Genomic DNA, 27,952 nt, shown 5'->3' with positions numbered 1-27,952 from the left:
TCATGGACATCCATACCTTTTGACACAGTGTACCAAACCCACAGGTCTTCCCCACTTTAGTTCTATGTCACCCATTTCACTAACATCTATAACACAGCAGCTGGTGTGATATCCCAGTTTCATTGTTTCCAGGTGATTACTAGGAGCCCAAATTTCAAAGGACACAAAGAAGTAGACAGGCAGCTAGTAAGAACTGAAAATGGTCTAAGTTAATTTAAATGCTATTAACTTCAATGAATGGCAGACTGCAGTCTAAGCGATTTAGAATTTACATGGACTTTTGGGTCCTCAGTCTAAGTGAATGATCCACAAAAACTCTCCCCAGCCACGTAGGGACTTGGGAGTCTGGGCACCAGTCTTCAGCAGTAAAGGTACTTAAGCACCTAATGTTGTGTTACTGAACATGCTCCGAACTGCTGCCATCTGAGCTAAATGAAGCATCTTGTCAAGCCTGAGGCTATCTGGGATTGGCACATGAGGCAACTTTACACTGAAGCCCCTTGCAGGGCTTGATCCTGTGACCAGGTTGTGAGCCCAGCTAACTGGAAGTGATGTTTTCTTCAACATCTTTATCAATGATGTGAACATTGGTGTCAGAAGCACACTGACTAAGGTTGCCGATGACACTAAACTTTGGGACATAGCATCACACCTGAGGACAGGATAGAGATCCAGGCTGACTTGGATAAGCTTAGTAAGTGGGTGGACACAAACCTGATGACATTCAATATTGATAAATGTAAGGTGCTCTGCCTCAGGAAAAAAAAAACCATACTTATAGGCATACTTATAGGCTCAGCAGCACTACACTTGCTAGCACCACTGCTGAAAGAGACTTGGGGGTCATGATTGTGACCACAAGATGAACATGAGCCACTGTCACAGCTGGTAAAGCAAACCAAACTCTGGCTTGCATCCATAGATGCTTCTCAAGTAAATCTCAAGATGTCATCTTCCAGCTGTACTTGGCCTTGGCGAGGCCGCAGCTGGAGTACTGCATCCAGTTCTGAGCTCTGCAATTCAAGAAGGATGTGGAGGAGCTTGAGAGAGTCCAGAGGAGAGCCACGCACATGATCGGAGGATAAGAGAATAGGCCCTGTGAAGAGAAGCTGAGAGCCATGGGACTCTTCAGCCTGGAAAATACCCACAAAGAGGCCTTCCTTGTGTATGGAAGGAGGTCAGCCCACCCATCCCTAATTGGGTAAGGACAGTCCAAAAATATTAACATCAAGTCCTGGTCCTGAGCTGAATGACTCCGGGATAGCATTTGTCTCAGATTCCCCTCAACTCAATGTGGTCTGGGTTTTCCATTTGCTGTGGAAAAATGCAGATTTTCCCCTTTGAAGGAGAAAAACCATGGGTTTCCTCTTGCAGGCCAGAAGAGTTCCAGCCTGCAAGGGGCTGCTCGGGGCTGGGGCAAACAGGACACAGGGGCGCTACGTGCATGTGTGTGGCCATGAACACTGCGTGCCCCCAGAGGTTGGGGGGGTATGGCGAGCTCCTGCAGGCCGTGGCAGCGCTATTGGCAGCAGGAGCATGGCGGCGGCAAGCAGGGAGCTCCCGCAGGCAGCTTCAGTGCTGTCAGCGGTGGGAGTAGGGAGTGGCGAGCGCTGATCAGTGGTCAGCGACCACCACCGACACCGCTGGCAGTGATCACGGGCCACCTGCAGACACCGCTGGCAGTGTCAGCAGTGAGTTGGGGGGAGGGGGGATGGCGAGCGGCAATATCGGTGGCGTCTTTTCTCAGGGGGTGCACCACCATGCTCAAGGGGTGCATGTGCACTCGCATGCACCCCCTATGTGTTGCCAATGTGTGTGGCCAGCAATACATCCCCAAGCAGCGATGGAAAGCAACTCCCCCAACAGCTTGCGGCTAAGTCTATAGCAGGAGGAGGCTTGGGGGGGTCAGACTAAGGCCTCCATGGAGAGGGAGGCAGTGGGACAGGGTTGGCAGCTGGGGCTGGGGGTGCTGCCCATCCAGGGTGGTGCATGAGGCCCAGGGCTGGAGTGGGAAAGCACAGCTGTGGGTCCTGGTTGGGGAAGAGGGATGATGCCACGGGCGGCTCGTCCAGGAACTCCCCGCTGCTGTACACATTCCTAGGGGCTTTGTGGGGGGGCATGTGTCCCCCAGATTTGTGCACAGGGTGGAGCTGGATGTGGGTTGCAGACTCGGGGTTCCCGCCCTGCTGCCCTCCCCTTGGGTCCTCCACGGCTCAGCGGGTGGGACCTGGCTCAGGAGGGTGGAGCAGGTTGGGGAGGCTTGGTTTTGCAGCCACCAGGAGCCCTGGGCCAGCTGTGCTGCCACGGCAGCAGTGGGAGACACAACTCCACACTGCTGGCACTGCCACCACTGCTGCTGCCCATGTTTGTTTATCACAATTACCGTTCTTCGTGCTGTGAAACGCACAAAAATGGCCTCTGCCTCAGAGAGAGGGAAATACTGGGTGTGTATCAGTGACCCCATATCCCACTTCAACTGCAGAGAATGGACCAGAGTGGTACTACCTGAGAGTAGCTGTCACAGTAATGGCATTTAAACCAACTTACAGTAGTGCCCTCACTCACAATTAGAAGGAAAGGGTTGTAATTCTGTGTCCTCCACTCCTGGCTCTTATCACTTTTCCTAATTTAGATCCAAGACCAGAAATCTTGGCATAACCTTTCCTTTTAGCAGTTTGCTTTTCTTCTTTTGTCTGTCTTGTACGTAAACCTCCCTCTTTCTGTCTTCATTACAATGACAGAAATTCATATTTAGTTGACCTTGCTTTCACTGAAAGCCTCTTTCCCCCCACCCCCCCCGCCCTTTTTCCTTGTTTTTCATCCAGCCTTTTCTGTCTCACTGAGGTTCAAGGTAGCCCCTATTGAAATCACCGCGATCCCAGCTGCTGTTGTTATATAGGTCCTCTCTCCAGATTGCAGCAAAGCGCTTAGAGTAGAACAGGAGCCAGATGCTCATCTGCTGCAAACTGGTGTAATGCCATTAAAGCCAAGGCAATTCAACATCAAATTTTCATAAGAAATAGGCTGGGTGTTACCTGGTGATCACTATAGATATTTCTGAATGCAGCTACCCTTTATATGCAGGTATGTAACAGTAGAGATACACAAATATGACCTGAATGGGCAGGGTGTGGGACACCCCAGTTTTTGACGGCCCAATTTGATTTGCCCTGATAGACTTGTCAGAAAACACTCGGCACCCATGGTCTCATAATCTGGTGCCTTCAAGGTGTGTCAAATCAGATACCTCCAAATCACTCTCCACTTTTAAAACGTGGGCCTAGAAAAGCATGTGGATATAATGCACGGTATGCCCCTGAAAACACAGGAGGCTAAGAACATCTTTCTATTTGTGGGGTAGAAATCAGGACTCAGGGTTTTAGCACAGACCTCTTACAAAATGTGGCATGATAACTTTATGCCAAATGGGCATGAGATAGGCATATCCTAAAGACAGTCCCATCTACAGTGCAATACATCCAAATAAAGTGCTGGGGAATTAATTCAGTACTGGGACAGGAGGAGGGGAATCATCTGCTTATCGCAGGTATTGCCAGAATAGAGTGGGGCACTGTCACATTTGCATTATGATCGCATCTCTGATCGGCTAATCCTAATTATTTGGGATGAAGGTGTAAGAGAACCCCCAGCTGGCAGATGTACAGCTGAAGGGGTGTGAGGGGAAACAGAGGCACAGAGAGATGACGAGGAATGTTTTTAAAACTGCTTTGGTGACTTTGGAGCCCAAGTCCTGCTGACTTCTCATGAACACCTAAATCACTTAAAATGGAATTTAGGCTCTCTAAACTCCCCCAGCACGTATAAAGATCTCACCCACAGGCTCCTAATTCACTTGGGGCAAAATTTGCAAACGCACCTAAGTCACACAACATGTCAAGCAGAGTCAAGACTAAAGCCCAAATCCTGAGCTGGAGCAGTGAAGCACTATCCGAGTGCTGCCCAGGCTATGCTTAACATGTGTGATCTGACAGTATCTCAGCGCAAGACGGTGGCAAATACCGTTCAACCCCATGAGTCAGTGACAACAGGAATAGCAGCTGCATGTACAGACAGCGGGTCGGGAAGCTGTGCCTTTACTGAGACGGAACAGAATGATGTTAAACAAAGAGAGGATGGTGCAGCATGAGAAGACATTAGGAAGTGCTGAAATGAAGAAAACAAATACCAGTGTAGATGGAAGGAGCCCAAGGTCATGTTCCTACTTTCTTCCATATGTTCATTACTCACATAAGCAAAAGAAGCGCTGGTTTGTTTGTTTTTTTGGTACAGCTGCTTTTTCTGTCGCTGTCATTTTTTCATCATTTCCCCCCCTGATGAATGCTCAGATTGTGTGCCAAAAATAAAAATCAGCTACCAGGCTCCTGAAAGTAGAGGTCAAGATAACATCTGCCTTTCCTCCTCACCAGTATAATCATCGCATGCAGATTTTTGCTTGCTTTTGAAATAACTTAAGCAGTGAAGGAGCCCAGCTCTATTGAGTCACAGCATCCTGCTGTAGCTTCTCATTAGGGCCATTTATTTTTTGGGCTGCAGCTAGGAAGACTATCCCCGGGATTCAGCTGCTATGGTTTAAGTGTGTGACTTGATCTGTGGGCCTGTGCAGAGGAATGAGAAGGTCCCAATGTCTCAGCACAGACTACCTAGTGCTGTGGCAGTGATAGGCCTGTACACTGGGAGAGGAGTAGAATACAGGGGGATTGATCTTATTTCTTACCAAGGTACTGGTCAGCACACGTGTGCTGGTGCAGGGGTGTTGCAGCTTGCTGCTGTCACAGGCTGCCTTCTGGCTTAGGCCCACAGGAAGCAAGGAGTATATATAGTGAGCATCTCTTGGGGTGGCATTTGGGGTGCAGGTTGCACAAAACCTCTTGTGCATGGCCATGCCTAATGGCTTAGTAAATGCATAAATGTGTGGGCCACTGTATTTTTTTTACTATATATTCTATAAATCATGTATGAACATTGGACAAACTCACTCTACTTCAAAATGGATTATGAATTTGCACTTGCTGGGGAAGCTGGTCCTGAGTCTGAAAGGCCCACTAAAACTCACGTCCTCATACATGCCACCCATTAGCCTACTAGGGTAGGGCAATTGTGGCAGCAGCTGTGGGCTCCAGTTGGTACAAAACTAATATCTGCTGCTGCAGCCTCAGGATGCTGCCAGCGGCACAGTGGCAGCAGCAAGTTGCCGCTGCCCCCATGCACCCTGGGCACCTTGGATGCCAGTGACGGTAACATGAGCCCCCTGGGTGAGCTGATGGCATTGAGTATCAGCCAAGCTCTGTTAGCCAGAAGTTGTTGGCAAACCCAAACCTCAATGGACTCCCATCACTAGGGGGAGAGAGAAGGCTATGCTGGGAGAGCAACACAACCATGCCAACAGCTGGGAGAACTTTTTCAGGTGGAGAATTTATTTTCCAAAGCACACTTTTTCAGGTGGATGGAAAGTATCGCAAAAGCGGGTTGAACTCAGCAAAGGGTATTGTCCCAACCCCAAAATCTGAAAAGTTTGGTTTCAACATACTAAATGAAACAATTTGAAACAATATTTGCATTTGAAAGTTGCCTAAATTTAATTTTAAAAAAGACTGAAAGACCAACGAAACATTCTTGTGTTTTCTTATCTGTTTTTTCCCCCTCCCTGTTGTTTTGTCTTATTAAGAAAAACTGGGGGGAAAAAAATCACTCAAGTTTAGCCAGAAATAATTTTTGTTTTAGTTTGACCAGTGGACTAAAAAACCAATTATTCACTTAGGTCTAATTTTTAAAAACAATTTATCTATGGATGTATCCAGAAATTTGATAAAGAGATTTGGATACAATGAGAAATGGCCTGAACTCCCAGCAATCATTCAAGCTCATTTTTAATCTAACCCCCTCCACGGTTCAGTACTGAGACATCATTTCTTAAACTTCGCAATTTGGGGATTAAGCGCTAGATAGGATGACAATAATGAGATAAAGAGAGAGAGAAGGGGTGGGGGGGAAAGGGAGAGAGAAGTTGTTTTTGCAGTAGTATATTCTGATTTGATTTACTGTTAGAAGTTTCAATCAGTGAGCCTATTCTCACAGGATTTCCAATCAGCGTGCCAATGAGGTCTGTGTGATGCAAATAAACAGACAACTTTTTCAGTTGCTTTTCTGTAATGAAACATAGTGGTAAACTATAACAACACTGTCACACATTCTTTTAGTGTATATAATGGGTGTGTTTACCTTATTTTGAAGCCACTTCAACATCTCAGGCCGGAAAGTTGAATCCTAACTCCCATATTGATGGGTTGGCCTACCACTTAAAAAAGGAATGCAAAAAGAAAAAAAGGAGAGAGAGAGAAGGGGCTCTATAAAAAAAAGAAAAAAACACAGGCAGTGGGCTAGAGTGAGCTTTGGGCGTCATGATGCCAGTTATGTCATGAAGGTCCCACAAAGGAAAGCAGCCTCTTCTTTGATTCAGACCCTGTGCTCCCCAATACAGCAGCACCTGGGCATTCTCTCAGCTTCTCCAAAAACATCTGAGAAAAGCAAAATTAGATTTTGTGACTATGACTTTCTCTACTAAACTCCTGATGGTCAGTGTCATGCTCCTCAAATCGGGAAAGAAGGACGGAAGAGGCGACCTATGTGTCCAGTGGAAATAGCTTGAATTAATGTGAGTGCTTAACCAGGAATTCTGCACAGGGATTATGTGGCAAATAACGATTAAATTAAGAGAAAAATCACAGTTTGGTTCAAAGGCAGTTTATAAGTTAAAAAAAAGAAGATACATTAATCTAATGAAGTATTAGCTATGAATTATTCACCAAGCAACAGGATGATTTAATGCCGACTTAACTTTAGCCACATCACACTCTTGTTTGCTTTTGCCTATAGGAAACTGGAGTGTGTCAGCCATGCTTGCCCAATGGGTTGCTACCCTAGGCAAAACCTTTGATGTTTTGACATCTAGCTACATCTAGCTACTCAACAGCTAAAGCAGAGAGGAAGCCCTAAGATCCCATGGTACACAAGCCCATTACGTTTTTATGATGATTATTTGTCACTTGTCTGAGCTTGGAGGCAACAACGTGAAATCTTGTCTTATATCCTACCAGAGTCTCCTTATTAGGCCCTGATGTCTGATTAGGTCCACAGCATTGTGTTAAATCAAGCAGTTAGGGGAGAGGTCAGATGCCAGCTGACAAGGTCGATGCATGGTATGGGTAGTTGCTTCCTTACCTGGTCATGAAATGCAATGTTAAGGGTGGATAGGTAACTTTTGCTAAAACAATATAGTGAAAACTCTTTAAAGGTCTTACCATATTGTTCCCTTTGCATGATGGCAGTGTCTTGTATCCTGACATAAAGAAACTTTCCAGTGGTGGCTCATTAATCAGGAAGAGGAAACGCATGTGTAACAAGGAACCCCAACACTGTCAGCTACAGGGGGAAGGGGAGCGAGAGGGAAGACTAGGGCCCCAGGAGAGCAAGACTAAGGCCATCTTAATGGGGAAGTACACCCTGTGGAGTTTGGGCAGAGTAACCCCAAGGGTTGGGGCAAGGGGGAATAAATCCTAGGACTAGACCATGAGGAGAAACACCAAAGAAGAGGCTACTCCAGCCTCTGGAGACAGCCTTCCCTTAAGTGTATATTAAGATCAAGTCATGGCAGGTGAGAGGCAGGACATGGAGGAGGCTGGGGAGCCCTGACAGACCAGTCTGACCCAAGAGGGTGTCAGATGCTGGGGAAGTCCGATATCCCAAGCCTGTTACAACATGCTACCACTATGGTGCAGTGGGAAGGAAGCTGATCTTGAAATATCCATTTAAATATTCTTCATTTTCCACAGGCTTTTATGTCTGGTTTCCTAAAGTACTGACATTATGAATTACATATATTGGATAAGATATAATTATAGCTACCCAACCATCCAGAACAGTTATACCACCCAATTGCAGAACATAAGTACACATGGCTGGATAAAGTTTTGCATGCGTTACATACCTTTTCACCAATCGCTAGATGTTTAGGATTAGGATGAATCTTCCCTGGAGGAAAGCTTATTCCATGAATAGTCTTTTATGGTGCAGGGCTGGGGAGCGGGGAGTGTTCTTGCCCCTTCTTTTGAAGCCCTGGTTATTGGTTACCATCAGAGTAATGGAAGGAGTCAGCAAATGGTGGGACCTGTGATGATTAACTTTATGTTGCAAAATGATAACACACCCCTCCTTCCTTTTGCACCTTCATGCCCTCTCATGCATTCTTGTACCCAGGTATCAGCCATTCTATCCCTATTTTGGAGATAAGCAAGGTGGGCAAACAACTATGTGTTGTTGCCTTGAATGCATGTGTGACAGCAATGGTTAACTGTCTCAGGCACGCAGCTGGTTGCTTCGTTTCTGTCTTCCAGCCCTATAGATCTTGCTTCATGATTATTGATTTTTGTAACAGTTACTAAACTGCTACATTTACTGACTCATTCATTTTTTTATCATATCCAACAGCCCAAGTACCTTTTGGAAATAACATCTTCTCTATTCTTTCATGGCTTCTGCAAATCAAATTTATTCTGCCATTGAAAATGTCAGAAGAATCCAGCCAAAACAAAGGTTTTCCCACATATTGCTGCAGCAGCAGATTGAGGCCAAGGCTTTCAAAAATAGGAAACTGAAGTTAGGCCCTGAAATTCAGGTTTGGGAAGTGGAGTGAGTGGCTTGATTTTTTCAAAAGTATTAAGCACCCAGCTTCCTTGGGTGAATTTGATATCTTTTATTGGTCTAATAAAAGATATCAAATTCACCCAAGGAACCTTGTCTGCCTATATCCTTAGACCAACACGGCTACAACCTAAACCCCTTAAGCACCCAGCAGTTTCCACTTGCCTTGCTGAGAGATCAGCTGGCTCTGATGACAGATTATAGTGTTGTCATTTTTTTAGTTCATCCTCTTTATTATCCAAAGATCTTGTTCATAAAAAAAATAATAATTCAGTGTGTACAGATGATCTTTTTAATAGTGAAGTGAGAAAAATACAACAGAACCTGATCTGGGGCTTTTAATAGTCATTCAAAACAGGAGAGTCCATATACCATTTTTTTTTTTTAAATGATGGGTGTGACTACCATGTTTAACTGTCAGTGTTGGATTTATAATGAATATAATTTATTTTGTAAGATATCCAAGCCATATAGTAAACATGTCCATAGAGATTTGTTCCATATTACAGTGCTTTATCAGAGATAATCCTTAGCTACTCGGCTCAAACAACATTTCAGAACAGGAAATCTCTTGCAAAGAAATCCACTGTGAATATTAAAACAGATTTGTGGGAGAGGGAGGGAAGAAAAATGTTTTCAAATATTTCGTTGAGTTAAGGATTTAACCTAGCAGCATCACTAAATCCCTGTACTTGCTCATAACTTAATTCTGTTTGTATTAAAGGATTCTTGGCTGCATTTTAATTGTATACATAATATTATTGATATTTAGCAATTTGTTTCTGTCACCTTCCACCTCAATCAGCATTGCAAAACACAGATTGAATCAACTTGGAAATAATTTCCTGGATCATATTTCTTCTGTTCTGAGAGAGCTGACATTAAAACTAGGAACTCTTGGATAAAAATAAAGAAGAAGAGAAACCCATGTCATTGTTCACTTGTTTTTCTAGGCTCCATATGGTCTTCATGGACAAGAAATGTTTCCGTCTCTCATTATGGATGGGTTTTGAATTTTCTGGGCCGAGGCTTGTCTTCACCTTCTTTTAAGAAGCATGTGGATCATGATTATTAGTGATGATGAGTGAAGCACAGGAAGTTCAAAGGATCTCACAAGATCCAATTTGCGGTAAGAAGTGTGGCTTTACAAGTGTGAAGATACATTTCTTTGCTTTGGCCATGTTCAGCTCACTCCATGGTGTCTTAGCCAGGAAAAGGGTCTAACACAGCACATACCACCATGCAACAGAACGTTACTTTTCACATGTTTAGCCCCTTCTGCAGGTTTGCTTTATAGTCTCACAAAACAGAGGATTTGCCAATGCCCATCCATTTCTCAGGCAGCCACTCATATTTCATTTGGTAGTCATCACCAAACAAAGTCACCGGGTCTGCTTGGTGGGGGGAGTTAGCAGACCTGCTCTGGCACCTCTCCATGAGGTCCTAACACCATGTCATAGATCTCGGCCACCAGAGGGAAGACATGGTTGCCAATATGTAGGAGGTGCTCAGTATCTTACTAGAGGGAGACACTGATGCTCCTGCTGTGGCTTACCAATAATAGTATAAATTAATATCGGTCAGTAGAATTGGACCCAAATTAATCCCTGCTGGATAACCCTGGACTGGGGAAATATTTGGCTCCAAATGTCACAATTAACACCATGATAGACTTCTCCAAACACTGACTTTAGGATATTCAAAACTTGCTATTTTTTCATGCTTCAAGCCCATCTCTTGCAATTAGAGGTACCCCCCAAGACCTTTTAAATAGTTTGAAGTCTTAGCTACCTAAAACATTGCCTTTCACCAGGATATATGACTATGGGAACAGTGAAAGCATTCAATCGGATCTCCAGATTTGTTCATTTTAAATGAGAAGGTGCAGTCCCTTTGAAAGATGCTTGGTTCCAGACATTCCCTGTTGCCTGCCGTGCTTTGGGTAATCTCGCAAGACATCCACAAAGCCCATCTGGGGTTTTCAGTCCAGAGGGGAGGATAAAGGTTAGGTGGTGCAAGGCCCAGGGACAGATTACAAGTCTCCTGACTCGCATGCCCCTGCTTATCCAGTAGCATCTGCTTTATGGTGCCACCGCATTGAGCTCATCTACATGGCTTTTACCTGGTCCATTTTTATGTTCCTCTCAAAGATTCATCTTGTTCTGCCGTTCCTTACTATAGATCAGATTGACTTATAAATAGCATATCTTACTGTTGTTTTCCATCCCCTAAGTTCTGTTCATTGTGTTATGAGCTCCCTGGAGTTTGGATGGTTTTGATACAAGCACCTAAAGCATAGCAAGCCCTTCTGCTAACGGTTGATAGGTAAAAAGTGTGATGATAGACTGGACATTCAGAGTTAGGCACCATGTTTCTTAACACACTTAGAGTGAGTTAAGCTTAAACTGACTGGTTACCTTAGTAAACCCAGGAGTTAAAAAGGCTATGGGCAAATCCCTTGCTTTTGTTATTTAGCATCTCTCGAACTTGCAGTTGTTTCCTATATATTTTTTGTAATTAATACAATCATTGCATTGTCTGCTGAAATTTCCCTCTCCCCATTGACTTAATTCCCATGATTGGATGATTGGAGGCACTTCCATTATTTATTGACATTGGTCAGCTCTTGGGCTAGGGTTAAGCAAATCCGCAAACTGAGCTGCTCTACCAAATGAAGTCTCAGATGGACTTGTGCTGCAGAAAGGAAAAATATTCCCCCCAATCCTAATTTGATACCAGGATCAACTTTTACATCCCTTTGTTTCTGGCTCTTCCTAATTGGATCCTCGGTTCTACAGGTCCATAGTAAATTGCCTTCCTCTAGGTAATCAGTACATAATACTCTATATGTTACAGGCCCATCTCTATTTGGTCCACGCAAGCTGTGAGTCTCCCTAGCTCCACAGAAGGAATTTGATTCTGTTGTTTGATGTCTTGGGCTCAGACCATCAAGATGACTCACAGTTAGAGTTGTTATAAATACAGAATAATTTGGAGGGGGATATTTTATAACCTCGGCCCACGTGCCCGTTCTCCAAATATTTGTTCTCCATCCCGCTGTTTCATGGCAGTCTCTCAACCCTGTGCATTGTGCTTGCTGTCCATTGTCTGGGTTACACAAGCTACATTTTTAGAAAGCTTTTAAATCTCTTGCCTAGGAGGCGGTTTTATTTCCTCACATTTTTATCAGCATTTCACAGACAGGAGCAGATTGCAAGGCAAGGCCGGATCCAAAGCCCATTGCACTACATGGAAAGAAGCCCTTTGTTTTAAATGAGCATTGAATCTGGTCCTTGTTGCTCATGGTTTCCTTGACTAGTCAGGAATGGAGGAGAGAGCTGCCTGGGTCTATGTATTTTAATATCTGTGTGCTACTTTAAAAAAAAAAAAAAAAAAAAAGAAGCTAATTTAAGTCTGAACAGCTTGGTAATGCAGAGGTAATGTCTGGTCATCTCTTGATTATATTGCAGTGGGAACATATTTAATTTAACCTTTTGCTGTTTTGAATGTCTCTGAGGGACCGTTTCTGTCAGGCAGTGTAATAGCTGACAGATTCCTAAACTCTCATAGCAAGACCTTGCTTTAATCGGGAAGGAAAAGCTTCCTTCCCCCCTCGGGGTATTACAGGGTATCAAAGGGCGTTGCAGGAAATCAATAACCTGTCAAGTGCCACTTACTGCATTCAGCCAAAATAACTGATTTAAGACGGTGTCAGTTGTGTAACAATGAGATGCAAGATTTATACAGGCAAAGATGATGTGTTAGTGTTGTGGAACGGTGTTTGGGTGTGGTTTATGGGGTCTGAATTCGGAGTATGGAAAAAGCAGCCCAAACCATGCTCCGGATTGTGTTAGATGGATTTAGAAGGTCAAGGGTATAAAAACTTTTTTACTCTCAGAGGGTAAATTGGGAGAACAGGGCCCAGCAATTCCCCAACATAAAGGGAGAGGAAAAGCCAGGAAGAGAGAGAACCATTAGCTCAGAATAGATTCAAAACCAAGAAGATACCTAACATTAGACATCAAATGAGTTTTGGAATTCACTAATATCAAAATGACTGGGCAGTCACTGCAGGATATAATTTAATTGGGATAAATATAACTTGGAGCTTTTCCATTAGATAGTTCATAGCTCCTCTACAGCAGTTTTCATTCACAGGTCTCAAACTGCCTTACAAATAAGGGTGTGTGTGATGGAAGGAAATACAAAGAAAAAGAAAAGCCAAACAACTGGCCCAAGTAGCACAGCAGATCAGTGGCAGAGCCTGGGATAGACATGGGCTAGGTACAGACATTAAAAAAGACCGAGGCAGAATCGATCCAAGTTGCGTGGTTTTCTGTAAGTTTAGATTGACCAACAGAACACGTATTTGCCCTTTGGTGGGGAGAAAGGAGGCAAATCTGAGACCGGATTCTGCCATTTTTGAACCAATCTATGTGTGTTGAATTCATGTTCTCAGGGGCAACATGTAGAGAGTGCACGTGCACCCCTGAGCGTGGCAGTGCACCCCCTCCAAAAAGATGCCGCCAAAACTGTCGGTGGTGCCTGCAGGTGGTCGCCACTCGCCAGCCCTCCCCACTGTCCCCCTGCTGCCGACACTGCCGGTGGTGGTCACCGACACCTGGTCAGTGCTCGCCACCCCCCGCCTCAGCACTGGTGGTGTCTGTGAGCACTCCCGCTTACCGCCGCTGTGCTCCCCCAGCCAGCAAGGGCATGCAGCGTTCATGCATGCCCTGTTACAGGTATAGACCGGTTTGTGCCACACTGCTGTTCTGTTACAGGTATCGGCTGGTTTCCAATCACTTATACTGGTAAAAGTGTAATGTCTGAACCTGGCCTTCAGTCTCATACTTCCCAGATCAGCGCGTCAACCACAGGAGAATGAAAGAGAGCACAAGATAGGTATATAGAAAATATACTGCCACCCAATGAAACGGCCCCCTCTGGGGAAGAATAAGGTAGTTCTTTTGAGAGTTCACCGCAGAACAGCTCATGGCAGGAAGTAAATAACTTGTACACAATTGAAATGACCGAATAAAGCCATCTCTCTTCCTTCCTTTCAGAGTAGTTCAGTCATTCAGAGCGAAAGTCATCCTTGTACAGAGAACACTGATGCACTACTGAAGTGTCACACTGCACTCCTTGCACTGACTCTATGTATAGAGCTGAATATTATTTCCCAAAAATAGAACGAGAGTTTTGGGGTGTTTTGGGATTTGGAGGATGGAATAATTGTTTCTGATGCAAAATAGATTTTCTGTAAATTGAACAGTTTCCAGGTCATTTCAACAAGCCAAAAAAGAAACCTTTCAGCTTCATGAAATGGCAAAGTGCTTTGTTTTGATTGCAAAAATGTAGAAGTCTTGGCTCAGAGACGGTACCTTTTATTAGACCAACTGAGAAATTGCAAAAAAAAAGTTATCTTTTTCTGCAAGCTTTCAGGCTCACATGCCCTTGCTTAGGCTCAGGGAAATTTAAAGATGGTAAAAAGTCCCCCATATGTAGGAAATAAACTTAAAAATGAAGTTTCAGTTCAGAGGAAGCTGAAGCTGGAAATCTGTCCCTCTGGGTCCATAAAAGTCTTGGTGAGGTGCTCTTCATTGTGCAGATCAAGCAGGAGTCCTTCCCTGTTGGTGTCAGGTGGCAAGCAGGGAGGTGCAGAAATGTTTCTTGCTGTCCAGCAATTAAGTTTGGATCGAGAATCCTTGAAATATCCCTGGATTTAAATTCTTTTGGATTCCCATTCTGCAGAAAAGTTTCAAATTTGCATCCTGGTCTGGGCTGGAAACCCATGTTGAACCGTAGGAATATCCCCCGAGACTCGGAAAATCACCCTAAACAAGCATATCATCTTGCCTCTGCTGTGCAAAGAAAGGGCCCCAGTGGTAGTATAAAGAGCAGTCTATAGCTATGTGCATTTCCTTTGCTAATGATAAAGAGTGAGAGGAACAGTCATTCATAAAATTCCTGATGTTATTTGCATGAAAGGAGGAAAAGACCCTTAAAGGAGGAACATGATTGATTTATTTATTGCTGTCAACAAAGCAATAACTGTAATATTTATTAGCGTAAGGAACATTTCAGAGTTCAGGATGTTGAGGTCACTTGTATTTGTAATTTGAGCAGCCTTGCCTCACTGTTCTTCCTTTTCCCAGAAGATTAATTAAAATGAAGATTGACTATTCTAAATGACAGGTAGCCCTCCATGGCACCAGACACACCGAGTACCTGATATGTTCGACTGATGTCAAGAATGTTTTTTGAGCCTCTGGTTTGGCAGCAGGATTCTACAGGGAGTCTAATTATAATTCCTTTGATAATTAAAACAACAGATGTTATAATTAAAAGACTCCTCATTAAATCACTAATAACTGGAGCTTAAGGTGGGCTCTTAGTGAATGACTGCCACGAATGACTTTTCAAGCAAAAAAATGCTTGTGTGGGAGGAGGGGAATGATTCTTACCAAAGGATGACACGTCTTTAAAATCCCCCTCCTCCCCCCACACCTCCATCATACTGAAAAATCAGATGGAAAAAAAGGATCAGGAAAGGACCTTTGCCCTTGGAAAGTTGAAGGTCCTTGGAAACGAGCAAGAGGGCAACTAACAACTTATTAGTCAATCCAAATCAGCTTTGGGGGTGAAATTCAGTGCCTGCAAGAGTCCATACCAGGTCTGTGCTGTGTTACATCAGGCCTAGGAGACTGGGGGATGGATTGGGACTCAACATCCTGTATTTGAATCCCAGCTCTGCTGCTTATTTGCTGTCATTTCACTCTTCTAAGTCATACTAAGGTCTTGACAGTGAAAGTGCCTATGGAATCATTTCCAAGAGAATGATCTGGGAAACCAGCTTTGTATAGTCGGTGCGAGACAGAGCCATCTGAACTTCAGTACCGACAGGAATATCTACCCCTCTGTTGTCCGGCGACGTAACTTTGTAAGGTTCTCCTGCAGTTCCTTTTAGCCCTCCTCTTCTTGTCCTTCTTTTGTGCTCTTGATAATGTTACCATCTTGCTTTTCATCCTTTCGTCCTATTCTTTAGAACAATATAGCTGTTGAATCATGTTGGTCTTGGCACTGTTTCTATTCACTGCCTGTTAGACCTGATGTAATTTGCATCTCCTTTATGCCAGGTTTGACCCTTGTACAAAAGAAAGTAGGGTGAGAAGAACATGCTGAACATAAGAACATACATGAACCCCTTGACAATGTTTCTGCTGAGAGCTTTCAAGGCAACCATATCTACTGTCTTAGGCATGCAAGCAGACTAAGAAATGAAAGAAAATGATTTTCTAGGCCTCCAAGACGGTGTCTGTTCTGACACACAAATTCAGGAATCGTCTTTGGCATTCAGGCCTCAGGCAGAAACAGATACAGAAAGGATCAATGAGATGCTGCACTACATTTGCTTCTGTCTTCAGTCACTGCTACTTAAAAGGAATCTTTACGTGGGGTAATGGGGTGGGACAAGGTAAACCCAGATAAGTATACATAACAGCCTTAAGCTAGCACTTCCATGAGCTATATCAAAAACAGCATTATAAACCAATATCTTCAGCAAAATATTCGATCATATAGCTTGTAACTTGACTGGAAAGATATGTTCATGGGTGACAGATAAGGCTTATATTTAATACTTCTTAACTATCTAGATGGCTCCCCATAGCAAGAATGTACGTGTCAGCTTCTGTCACCTGCACCCTCATCCACCCAACCCGTCCACTTCTTTAGGTTTTTTCCCCACAACCTTCTGTTGCATCTTGTCTTAATTTGGTCTCTGGTCCTACGTGAGTGCTGGAGTCCTCTCCCATGGATGACCAGGGCTGTGGCTTGTATAAACTGTTAAAGGTAGGAGGCACTTAAAGTATCTATACATATGATACTCAGCACGATGCAACCTGGATCCTGAGTCCTTCAATAAACATAAGAACAGGGAACAAAATCATTGTGCATTTTTTGGCCTTTGTTAGTCCCTTGTCTTTTCATATGTAAATGTACAGTTATGGAGAGGCGGTAAGCCGTCTTAGTCTGAAGTCAGGCAGAAAGTAAGGCAAGGTGGCACTTTAGAGACTAACTGGTTAGTTGTGTCCTGTTTTCTGCCATATAATTAGAGGAAAAAGGGACCCAACTGTGTAGACAACTTCTAAGTGAAAATTAACCCTAGGCAAAAGACTAACAGTAGTCCATGAATCACCTGAACTCTCAAAATAGGTATGTGTATAGGGTTTGTTCTGGTTCTCTACACTGGGATACATTTCAGCCCTCACAGTTTGGTTATTAACCTTCATTTGCTATTTTGTTTTCTACGTTAAGCATGATTTGCTTGGTCTAAATCATTAGCATTGAACTAAATGAGGGGTATCTTTCTCTTGTAGTGAGTATGAATATGAGCCTTGGCTTGACAAGAGATCTTTTCCACATGATAGTTAGAAGAGCCTGACCTTTGCTGTGTGGTCCCCTTTTTTCCCCCCATCACTAGGAAGACACCACTATTGACATCAGCTCCTAGCCAGAATCCCAGAGGAAAAATGCAAGAGGTTTTTCATTTCTCTCAGCTTCTACCAGCAGAGTGACATGTAGACACACTCAGCCTGATGGAAACCCAGGGCAATGTCAACTTGTAAACCCATTCAACCATAAGCAACCCCAAAGGGCCAGCGGAGAAAAAAGAATGTAATCTTCCAGAGTTCATTCTCAGACGGCACATGTTGAATTTTGTGAAACAAAGTCAGCATTGCTGTCAACCATATTAGGCAGATGTTATTAAAGGAAACGTGACATCCCCTGAGCTGGTTAATGGGATTTTTTAACTTCATTTTCCACTTTACAGGTATTTGTTCTTGCTGCTGATTAAACATTTTGCAGGAAGACTTATCAAAGAGAGGATTTTGCGCTGGTATCCATGGAAACAATAGAGCCTGTATACATCTAACGTACACATATTAATTTTTCCAAGCTGTTATTAGAGGAGTGCTGTTCCTGCCAAAGGATTAAGGCAAAATAATGTAGCAAGAGATGTGAATAATATCATTGCTACAAGGGTTGAAAGGGCCAAGATATTTTATGCAGATCTTTTAGAAACATCATTTGTCATATTTACAATTGTAAAGCTCAACTTTGATTCACCCAGATTCATGTGAAATGTTTCCTCTGGCAATGAATTTGCACCGTATTGGACCCATGTTTGAATCTTCACCAGAACTAATTGCATAAAAGAAAAAGAAAAAGATAATTTAATGTCAGGGACTTTCACTAATATGGAGAAGCCAAAATCTTTCAATTGACTTCAGTACCTGCCTACATCTTGTAGAAGTAAAAATCTAGGAGTTACTACTTTAAACCCTGTTTGCCACAAGAAAACAATTCTATATTTTTGTTATGTTATATAGAATAGGCTTTCAGTTTCCAGTTTTGTCAATCTGTTATTTTTCTACTGCTGGGGCTACTTACAGAAGTCATCTTTTTTTTTTCAAGTGCAGAATATGGTGAACATTTTAAAAAATATTTTTATTTCTGCTTGGAAAGTGAATTTTTTCATTGATGGTATTCATCTTATGGCCTACCACTGGTGAAGACAAAAGAAAACTAGACTTAAATCAATTTAACATGGGGAGAGTGATGTTTGAGCAAGGTACCTGCTCAAAGCAATAAAATATGGGTGGTCCTGGTTCTTAAATGGCAAAAGTCTCCCTGACTTGATTTGGAGTATGATGAAGTTCCCAGTTTCCCTCCTGCCAGTAATTATTTCTAATGACATAATTCTACAATAAGAGAAGTCATGGTCCTCCCTTCACTGACAATCAAATCTCTCTTCTTGGTTTCTCTTTCCGCTAACCCACAGACGCTGCCTTTTCTCACTGCTCCATTTTCTCCCTTCTCCTCCACGGTGCTTCCATTGTATGACATCCCATTGCGGGCAGTCTAGGGTGGCCATCATAGAGGACAGTCCGGTTGTCCTCTGTCCTCTATTGATAGAAAACCGGATGCTTTTACATCCTCTATTTTTTCTCTTGAAGAGAGGACAAAAAGGCACTGGGTTTCATATCAATAGAGGACAGAGTAGCAGAAAACTGGAATGTCCTCTATGATGGCCACCCTAGTGGAGTATGGTCACCACTTGTCTTCTCATCTTCTTAATTAATCCAGGGCCAAAATGTCCATGATCAATATAGCATGTTTAGGGATTTTTTTGGTTCAAAAGCATCTCAGACTACTGGATTGTTTGCTATTTTTTTCTGAGCCTTATTATCCATTAACACTTTGAGTTAAATTCTGGCCCCATTGAAGTTAGCTTTATTTTTTTTTTTTTCAACTTCAGGGTTTTTTTTTCTTTTAGGGTTGTTATTGATTCCAACAGAGCCAGGATTTCATCCTCTAAGTTGAATCCTGACAATAGTTGAGCATCCAGATTAAACATAAGTTTTATCATTCTTCTAAGCACCTCAGCTCCTCTTAGGACCTGGCTTCTTTATGTATACCACCATAGAGAATGTCATATTTTTGGCCTGGCTTTTATTGCAAACAAGTAATTTAGGTGATTGATCATAAAGCAGTGCATTTAAACGTGCTTCCAAGTTTTGCCCCCAGGTTTTGACAGTGTGCATAACCGTAATTTACACGCCTCTAGGAAATAGTTGTGCTGTTGGGAGCAAGCATGTTGTCCGCTGATGGATAGATGCCTTAATTAGAACATCAGCATCATAAGTATTTTCCTTTTGATATGTTGGTCTTTAGAAAATTAAGACCCTTGTAATTATGGCTGGCAAAGTCATTTAGATTAACAACTTTGAAAAATGTATTGATCTCTGAACTGAAAAAAAAAGGAAGTTTAAAAACTTAAAAAAATAATAATCAGTATTCAGATATACAAGCTAGAATGAGTTTCTGGAACAAGTAATTTTCAGGGTTGGCTTCCTTAGACACCTGCTGAGAAATTCGATCCCATGTCATGCTGAATGACAAAACTGTTTGTTTTCTGTCTTTCTGCTCCATTTCCTGTTTGGTTTACTGGGCAGAGTTATAGAGTTATGTCTTTTCTTCTGGATACTGTATGCTACGTCTGCATGAGCACACACGTGAATATAATATCAGCATAGCCGTGATGTGTTTTCTTTATCTATACTGTTCTCATAGCAGGGCATTATTACTTTTGCTTTATGGAGGTAATAGTTGACAAACCAATTCTGATCCCATTACTTATCTATTCCAAGCAACATACTCCACCAGGAGTCCTAGGAACACCTGCAGAATTCTTTGCAGTGGTTTAGGTTGTAGCTGTGTTGGTCTAAGGATATAGGCAGACAAGGTTCCTTGGGTGAATTTGATATCTTTTATTAGACCAACCCAAATGGTTGGAGAATAGTTATTAAGCAAGCTTTCGGGTTCAAAAACCCTTCGTCAGGCTCAGGAAGCTGCAGCAGTTGGTGTGTGCTCTTCCTGGATGGAAAGAAAAGTAAAGAAGCCAGGGGCTGGGCTGGGCTGGGCTGGGGAGTCAGTTGCCAGGCAGATTATAATGTATCAAAAATCCAATGTCTATGTTTAGTCCCTGATCTCTAGTATCCAGCAGGTTGATGAAATGGAGCTCATAGGCTGGTCTCTGGGATGTGTTGTGTAAATTTCCCTTGAGGATCAGGACTGAGAGATTGGAGAGAGAGTGGCCCTCCTGTGAGAAATGTGCCCCCACCGGTAATTGGGTGTTTCTGTCTTTGATGGATTTCCGGTGTGCATTCATTCTGGTGCACAATTGTTGTCTGGTCTCTCCTACATATCTTCCATCAGGGCATTTGGTGCATTGGATGAGGTATACTACATTCCTGGAGGTGCAGCTGTAAGATCCTGGGATGCTGATGGCTCTGTTGTGGGGTGTAGTAATAGTGGGGGTGGTGGAGATGTGGGGTCAGGTTTTGCATTTCTTGTCATGGCACCGTCTGGATCCTTTTGGTGTGTTCTGGGGTTGAGGAAGTTTGCTTCTGGTGATGAGGTTGGCGAGGTTCGGTGCTTGTCTGAAGGCTAGGATGGGTGGCTCTGGGAAGATCTTTTTAAGAATAGGGTCTTTTTCTAATATGGGTTGCAATTTTTTGAGGATTTTCCGTACAGGTTCAAGGGATGGGTGATAGGTCATAACCAGCGGTGTGCGATTTGTGGGTGTTTTTCTTCTGTACTGCAGCAGTTCTTCACGTGGTATCCAGGTGGCTCTTTCAAACGTGCGATCTACCTCTCTGGAGGAGTGTCCTTGCTGGGTGAAAGCTTCCTGAGCCTGACGAAGGGTTTTTGAACCCGAAAGCTTGCTTAATAACTATTCGCCAACCATTTGGGTTGGTCTAATAAAAGATATCAAGTTCACCCAAGGAACCTTGTCTGCAGAATTCTTTGACCTTCATGACTTGTCTCCTTAGTTAGAGCTGGTTGTATGTCAAAAAATTTGTGAAGATTTTCCCCCAAAAACCATCTTACGGCCCCTCTATACGTTACATTTATGCCATAATTAATGTGGGAATTGACAAGGGCATAAATGGCAAGGGTGCTACACTTGGAACCAGTTTAAGGGGTCATTAAATGGCAAACCAGCCATAAAAATGCTCCTCATGTACTGTAGAACATTTTTATAACTGGCTTGTTTGGCACTTTAAATTGAACATGTGGCATAGCCAGGGTTGCCCCAGGGTCGGTGCCAACAATCAGCTGATTGTCTGCCCTGGCCCCAGGACCACAATGGGTCACACGGGGCTTTGGGCACCTGGCTGGTGATCCCAGGCTCTCCCTCTACTAGCAAGTAGAAAGGGCGTGATTGAGATTTGAACCCCCATGATTGTTGGAACTGGGGCTCAGATCCCATGGCACCTTTAAATGAATGCATGTTAGGGACTTTATATTTAGTCATTACGGTTTTATAGTAGAATCCTAGCTCTAAAGCAGTCAAAGATGAGGCCGCTTTTGATTTTTTTTATAAGGCAAAAATGTCATGCTCAAAGTTATTCCCCTGCTAGAAAACTCCCGTAGAACTTAAACAAAGATTCAGTCAGTAAGATGCCATGTAATGCAATGCTGTAGAAATAAATTTCTGCAAAAAGGAATCTAACAACCTATAGAATTAAAAAAAAAAAGAGACCTTTCAGTGTTGGCTTTAACTCTCCTCTAGAGCTCCTATAGCAGTGCCATAACTTTCTATTAATAGGTAAAATCAATAGCATTAATCATTATATGAAGAGTGTCAACCTAGAGAGAGGTTCTTTTTTTAAACTAAACTCCATACAATGTGCTCCTAAGGTTTTAGACTAGTTGGGAATTTACTTGGGAATTTGCTTTACAAAAATGTTTGCAGATGCCAGAGTTTTCATGGATGTTTACCAGAAATATGTGGATGTCCACAATTTTGTAACGGGGAAAGTAGATTATTCATTATTTAATGGTTTTATTTGATTGACATTTATACAACTGGGGAGTAGAAAGCATGCTATCAGACTCGGGCAGTTTACCAGACAGCTTGTATATTTTACAGCAGATGTCTGTAGAAAACAGTTCAGGACCAACCCATAAACTGAAAATGATCCTAGTATTCAATCACTGTTTATGGGTTACAGATACATTTGCAGAAAGTGAGGATTGATTTGTGAAATATTTGCTACATGCTGAACAGAACCAGTTTATTACAAGTAATGTTCACTAGATGAAGGATAGCCTTTACGATGGGGCGCTGAAGTGGGTCTGACAAGATCTGTATTCAAATCACAACTCTGACAAACTTTCTGTGTGACTTTGGACGTGTTATTTAAGCTACCCTGTCCCTAAAAATCTCATCAGCAAAATGAGAATAAAACTGTACATACTTTCCCCCACATTTTGTTGGTTTTGAATGAGAGATCTTTTACATAGGGGGTAGCTATTTTTATGTACATGTACAACACCTAGCACAATTAAAAGCCCAGCTGAAAGCAGAACTTGGGAGCTACTGTTATGTGACTTACTGTAAGTCTTTATTTGCAGTATAGATGCTTAGAACTGGGAGGGTTCGAAGCTCTTATGAATGGTTGAGAGGTATTTAAAACTAAGGGCCTACCTAAGCAGTCTAAAATCATGAAAAATGTTGAGGCGCACCACTGAAGTTTTCACCAGGCTTAAAATCAAGGAATGACACTAGAAAGAAGGTCATGCCAAGTCTGTCCTCCCACATATACTTCAAAGAGAGAGAAAGAGAGAGAAAAGAAGAGTTGACCGAGGGGAAAAAAATTCCTTTTGGTTGATTGCCCGGTAGTTTTTCGTTCCTGGTGAGATATTATGTACACAGCAAATTGATACAGGTTTTAACAGTGTATTCAGACAGTACCTCTAAAAAAAACTCTGAAGGAGACATCTGAGCCAACACAGCAATAACGGTAGAACAATATTACAGTGCTCAGAGTGATAGTAACCAATTGTCCCATTTTTGTAGAGAAATGGAAAGCGTATGAAACTGCAAAGAGACGGGTTTAAGGCACAGTTGTAACATAATGATCATTACTTATTCCTTTAGCATTCATTATTGTTACATGAATCATAATGAGCTCATCTGGCATTAATATGAATGTAAAATGCAAATCCATGCAAATTCCTGTGTAATTCAGCATCGTTTAATGTACCGTTAAACTTCTTCATGAGCTCCCCGTGATCTGAGGTCTTTCTTTAAAGAGCCTGGCTATTACTGAAATATAAAGAAGTGATAATTTGGCTTTTGGGCACCTTATGGGACTAGCAGAAGGTAACAATTAGTCATTGTGAGTGACTATTAAAAAGAGACATTTCTTAATTCAGAAATTAAAGCTATGCAACGTGGGGATGGTGTGTAATTCCAGCATCGATTAAAGGACACTTATTTTCTTTTACAGCTCAGTAATCATGTCAGATTTGTGATACTTTAACCGAAATTCCTTTTTTTATTCTTCTGATTTCTCCAGCACATTGACACAACTTTGTGAAGGTTTTTTTTCCCCCTTCCAGAACAGAAGACTGAAAGAAAGTTCTCTGTCCCTTGCTGACCTGCTTATCTAATCTTCTTTCTCGGCATAAAGTAAGAATGTAAAACACGAGGGGTCCTGACACCCGCTGCTCCCTGTCCAGCTCAGCACACAGCCAGGTGTGAAAAGGTCCTAATAATGACACAAAAAAAAGCATGTCCCTTCCAACCCTAATTTTTTATGATTCTATGTGAAGAAAGGAGAGATTTGGGAGGGTCAAGAAATGATCAGCAAGGGGCAAACATCCGTAACACAATAGGATCCTATTTTTAGACTTTTTTCTGATGTTCCCAGAGGTGGTAAAATTAGCATGTTAGACTTATGATTAAACTCTCTGTCAGACAGTTTCCCAGAAGAATATCCTGTACTATTGTTTCTCACAGGAAGCTTTTGCAAGAAACATCCTATTTGATAGCGTGTCTGTTTCTATCACATTTGCCCAGGATAGTGGGAAGGGCTCTTTCAGTTCTTTATTACCAGGGATATTTGCACATAATCAGGATGCTTCTAATTCAGGATTCATCTGTTTTTGTTTTTGTCCTGCCCCACCATCCTCTCCAGAGACCTACATCTACCATTGTTGTTTTGACTATTTTCTCAATTGAACAAGAACGATGTGGTGGGGGGGGGGCAGCACCTCTCCTGCCAAGTGTTGTGGAGCTGCTGTGGTTGGATTGGGGCTGGTGAGTTAAGGGAGCATAATGTTTTCTTTGCATGGACATAAAGAGAAAAAGGAGCTCATCAAGCTGCTTCATACTTTCACAGTCCTTTCTGACCGGCTGAGCTCCATCCAGCACGCTTCATAATTCTGGTCTGTTGGTCCAGCTGCAAGCTGATTCTGCAAGCAGCTGAATATTTCTGCAAGAGGATGAGCATCTTCAAATCCAGCTGATTTCCTTGGGTGTTGTGGTGCTCAGTATCTGACGGGAGCAGCTTGTGTTATTGAGAACATAGGGAGCATCCGTGCCATGTAATGCTTCTTGCACAATGTACAAAATAACTTGTGAGCAGTAGCTGGAACTGAGAAAATGATCCTTATAACAGGAGAAAGGGGAGAGATACCAAAAGATCGATCAGGCCGTGCTAATTTTCCATAAAGCGCGAAGAGAGGTGCACTACAGCTAACAGTAAATGTTCCCCCTAGATCTACCTGGCTATACATTATGGGAAAAGATCGAGCAAAACCATGAACAATAGACACATCTCTCACTGATCTTTCACATGCAAATAACCATCCAGAGCTCTGAAAAGAACTGTGCATGATTCTTCCTGGATGCATTTTCTCTCCTTTTTGTGGCTAGAGAGTGTGACTGTCACTATGGACGTGAAAGTATTATCATTGAGATCCACATTCTATAGCCGTTGACAGAAATCCCATTGTTATCCCATTCTGTCTTCCTAAACTGTCCCCCCAGTCAGAAAGCCAACTAAATTCAGAGTCAGTGAGGCTGAAATTTTTCCAATGGAATGTTTTTGTCGCAGAAAATTTCACAACAACATATAGATCTCAACAACATCATGGAAAAATAGACGTTTAAATTACTCTCAAAGGATTTTTTGTGGGAAATTTCAGAATGCAATTGTTTTGGTCTCATTCAGGACAAAACTGGACTTGCACAATGTGCCACAAAATGGATGTGCCAGCTTCCACCATCTCTGATTCTGATCTGGATTGAGGATGCTTGTGGGAATACTGTGGGCTGCTTTGTTCTCTCTCTTTAGAGATCTATTCCCACTTCCTATGCAGGAAGAAGGACCACCTCAATGACACCCTGGGGCATCAGAGTCCATTTAACCCATTCCCTATTGAATTGGTATCTGGTATGGAGGAGGAGAATCACAGGAAGATGGTCTCATCCCCTATCACATCATTATAGATCAGTATTATAACTATTATAAGTTATTAGTCATGTGCTATGTCCTTCCACTCTCACATGTTAGATAATAAGGAGAAATGCAATTCTCTTTCTGAAGATGTCTTGAAAATCCAAACCCACCTTATGGCACACACACAACACCTGTGTGATTAGCATAATTAAATTAATTACAAGTGTTTGTTCGCTGTTGAAAGATGAAGTGCATTAAATACTAGATGTCTCTTTCTTTAACAAAACACCACTAGCCACATTAAAGGGAAACATTATGAAAGCAGATCAGCTCTCATCTGAGCAGCAGGCTTCACTGAGAGTGTGATGAATTCACCTCCTGCAACCTCCACAACATCACTTCCAATTAATGTAATAAGCATGACAAAGAGGGTTGGACAGCCCAAGTGCCTTTCCCTTGATTATGAAAGGCTTCCATGACCAATCAAAGTGGAAATGAGCTTAATATGTAAAATGACTGTGAGCCATGGTTTGCACAGGAATATCATTTCTTCTGCACAAATGACCAAAAACCAGAGCCCTGAAATTTATAGCTGATGGATGAAAAGAGGCAGCAGGTTGTTTTGCACTCTGTGACAAAGGAGACAGCTATTTCACTTGCAGGGCCAAATTCTTGCCTGGCGCAAATTCTTCCTATGGCCTCCTATGTTCAAACAGAACATTTTTACATTTGAAGAACATTTGACCCATAGTATCTGGCTTGTAGGGGTGTGTGAAGCAGGCTCTATTCGATTCAGATTCAGCCTGAATCGGGGGCAGTGATTCAATTAATGGATTCAGATCACTGTCCCTGATTTGATTTGGCCAAATCCAGATCTGAAGATCCGATACTGATTCAGAGAATAAGCAATTCAGACATGGACACAACTTTAAAAGTTTTTTCTACGTACCCCAAGTTACCAGCACAGCTCTTGAATGCTGCGATGCTAGAGTGCATGGAGTGTCCCACAGGAGCACAGGGGGCCTTCCACGTGCTCGGCGGCGAACCCAGAAGTGGACCGGAAGTACTTTCGAGTTAGCCGGGGAGCATGCAGGGGGAACCCCTGTTGCCCCCCAGCTCAGTGATCAGCTGCAGGGGGACCCCAGCTGCCCCCTCACCCCAGACCCAGGAGGCACCATTTGCCAAGCCGGAGATGTGCAGGGTGCCGTGTCCCCCCCCCCCCGCGCGCTCTCCAGTGGACCCGGAAGTGGACTGGAAGTGCTTCTGGTCCACTTACAAGTCTGCTGTCACGTGAGCTTGGGACCCCCCCCCATGCTTCTGTGGGACAGTCTATGCACCCCAGCATCACAGCACTCACAAGCCTCCTGCCACCTAGAGGTACGTAGAAAAAACATTTAAAGCTGTCTCTATGTCCAAATCTTCTGAATCTCTCTGAATCGATTCGATTCGGAAAGATTAAATGGTCATCCGATTCGATTCAGATTTGGAGATTTGGCCTCTGAATCGGGCCGAATCTCCACTGAATCGAATCAGGGACCAAAGCTTCACACAGCCCTGCTGGCTTGTTTATAGCACCTTTCAGGACCTGAACTGTTGTTTAAAATTTGAATAAATTAAGTCTTGCAACACTGCAGGCCACGGTTAAAGTATTATACATGACACCATAGGTGACGTGTAGGGGGAACACAGAGTGGGGGTGCTGAGAGAAGCACCGGCAGCACTTCCGGTTTGGCTGCCAGCACTTCTGATTTTGCTGCTGGTGTTTCCGGGGTCAGCAGTCAGCCGCTGGTGCTCCCCCAGACTCAGGAGGCACCAGTTGCCTGTGCATCATACTGTACAGGGATGTTGCGTAGCTACCCAAAACCTGCTTTTCTTTGTGCCTTCCTTTATCCAGGGCTCAGTAAACAGAGAAGCTCGTAAGAAGATACCTAGGGCTAAACACAGCCATAACTCTTGAAGCCAAAATCAATGGTACCTTTCAGAATCAGGGCCTTTGTCGTGACTGAGGTTGCCGTCTACTTTCTTCCTGACATCAGCTATTGCTTGGTTCCAATGAAAGAGAAAATAATTGCAAAAAAAGGGCTTGAATGTTCCACAGCTTTTCTTTCCACTGACAGTGTTTTTGCTCAGCCCTGGATTGGATCTTAAGAGAAAAGGATCTGTTTTAGTTGATGTCAGTAGTATTGATTTTTCCAAGCTGAAATTAATGGAAGTGTTTCTCCTCTTTATTGCTTCAGGGCTTGCTGTCTAGAAGAAAAAAGAATTTGTCTATTTGTGATTCTCCTTGCAGTTTCTTCTTATAACAGCAAATAACTGATTTTCTTTCTTTCTTCCCATTTTTAAATGTACGCATTTCACACTTTATGCCTGCTGGATAAGTTTTAGGGGAGAACCTTGAATTGTTAATATCAGGT

This window comes from Alligator sinensis, unplaced genomic scaffold (genome assembly GCF_000455745.1).
Source record: "Alligator sinensis unplaced genomic scaffold, ASM45574v1 scaffold118_1, whole genome shotgun sequence".
Lineage (NCBI taxonomy): Eukaryota > Metazoa > Chordata > Crocodylia > Alligatoridae > Alligator > Alligator sinensis.
The sequence above is the reverse complement of the archived record's forward strand: the minus strand, read 5'-3'. Positions refer to the sequence as shown.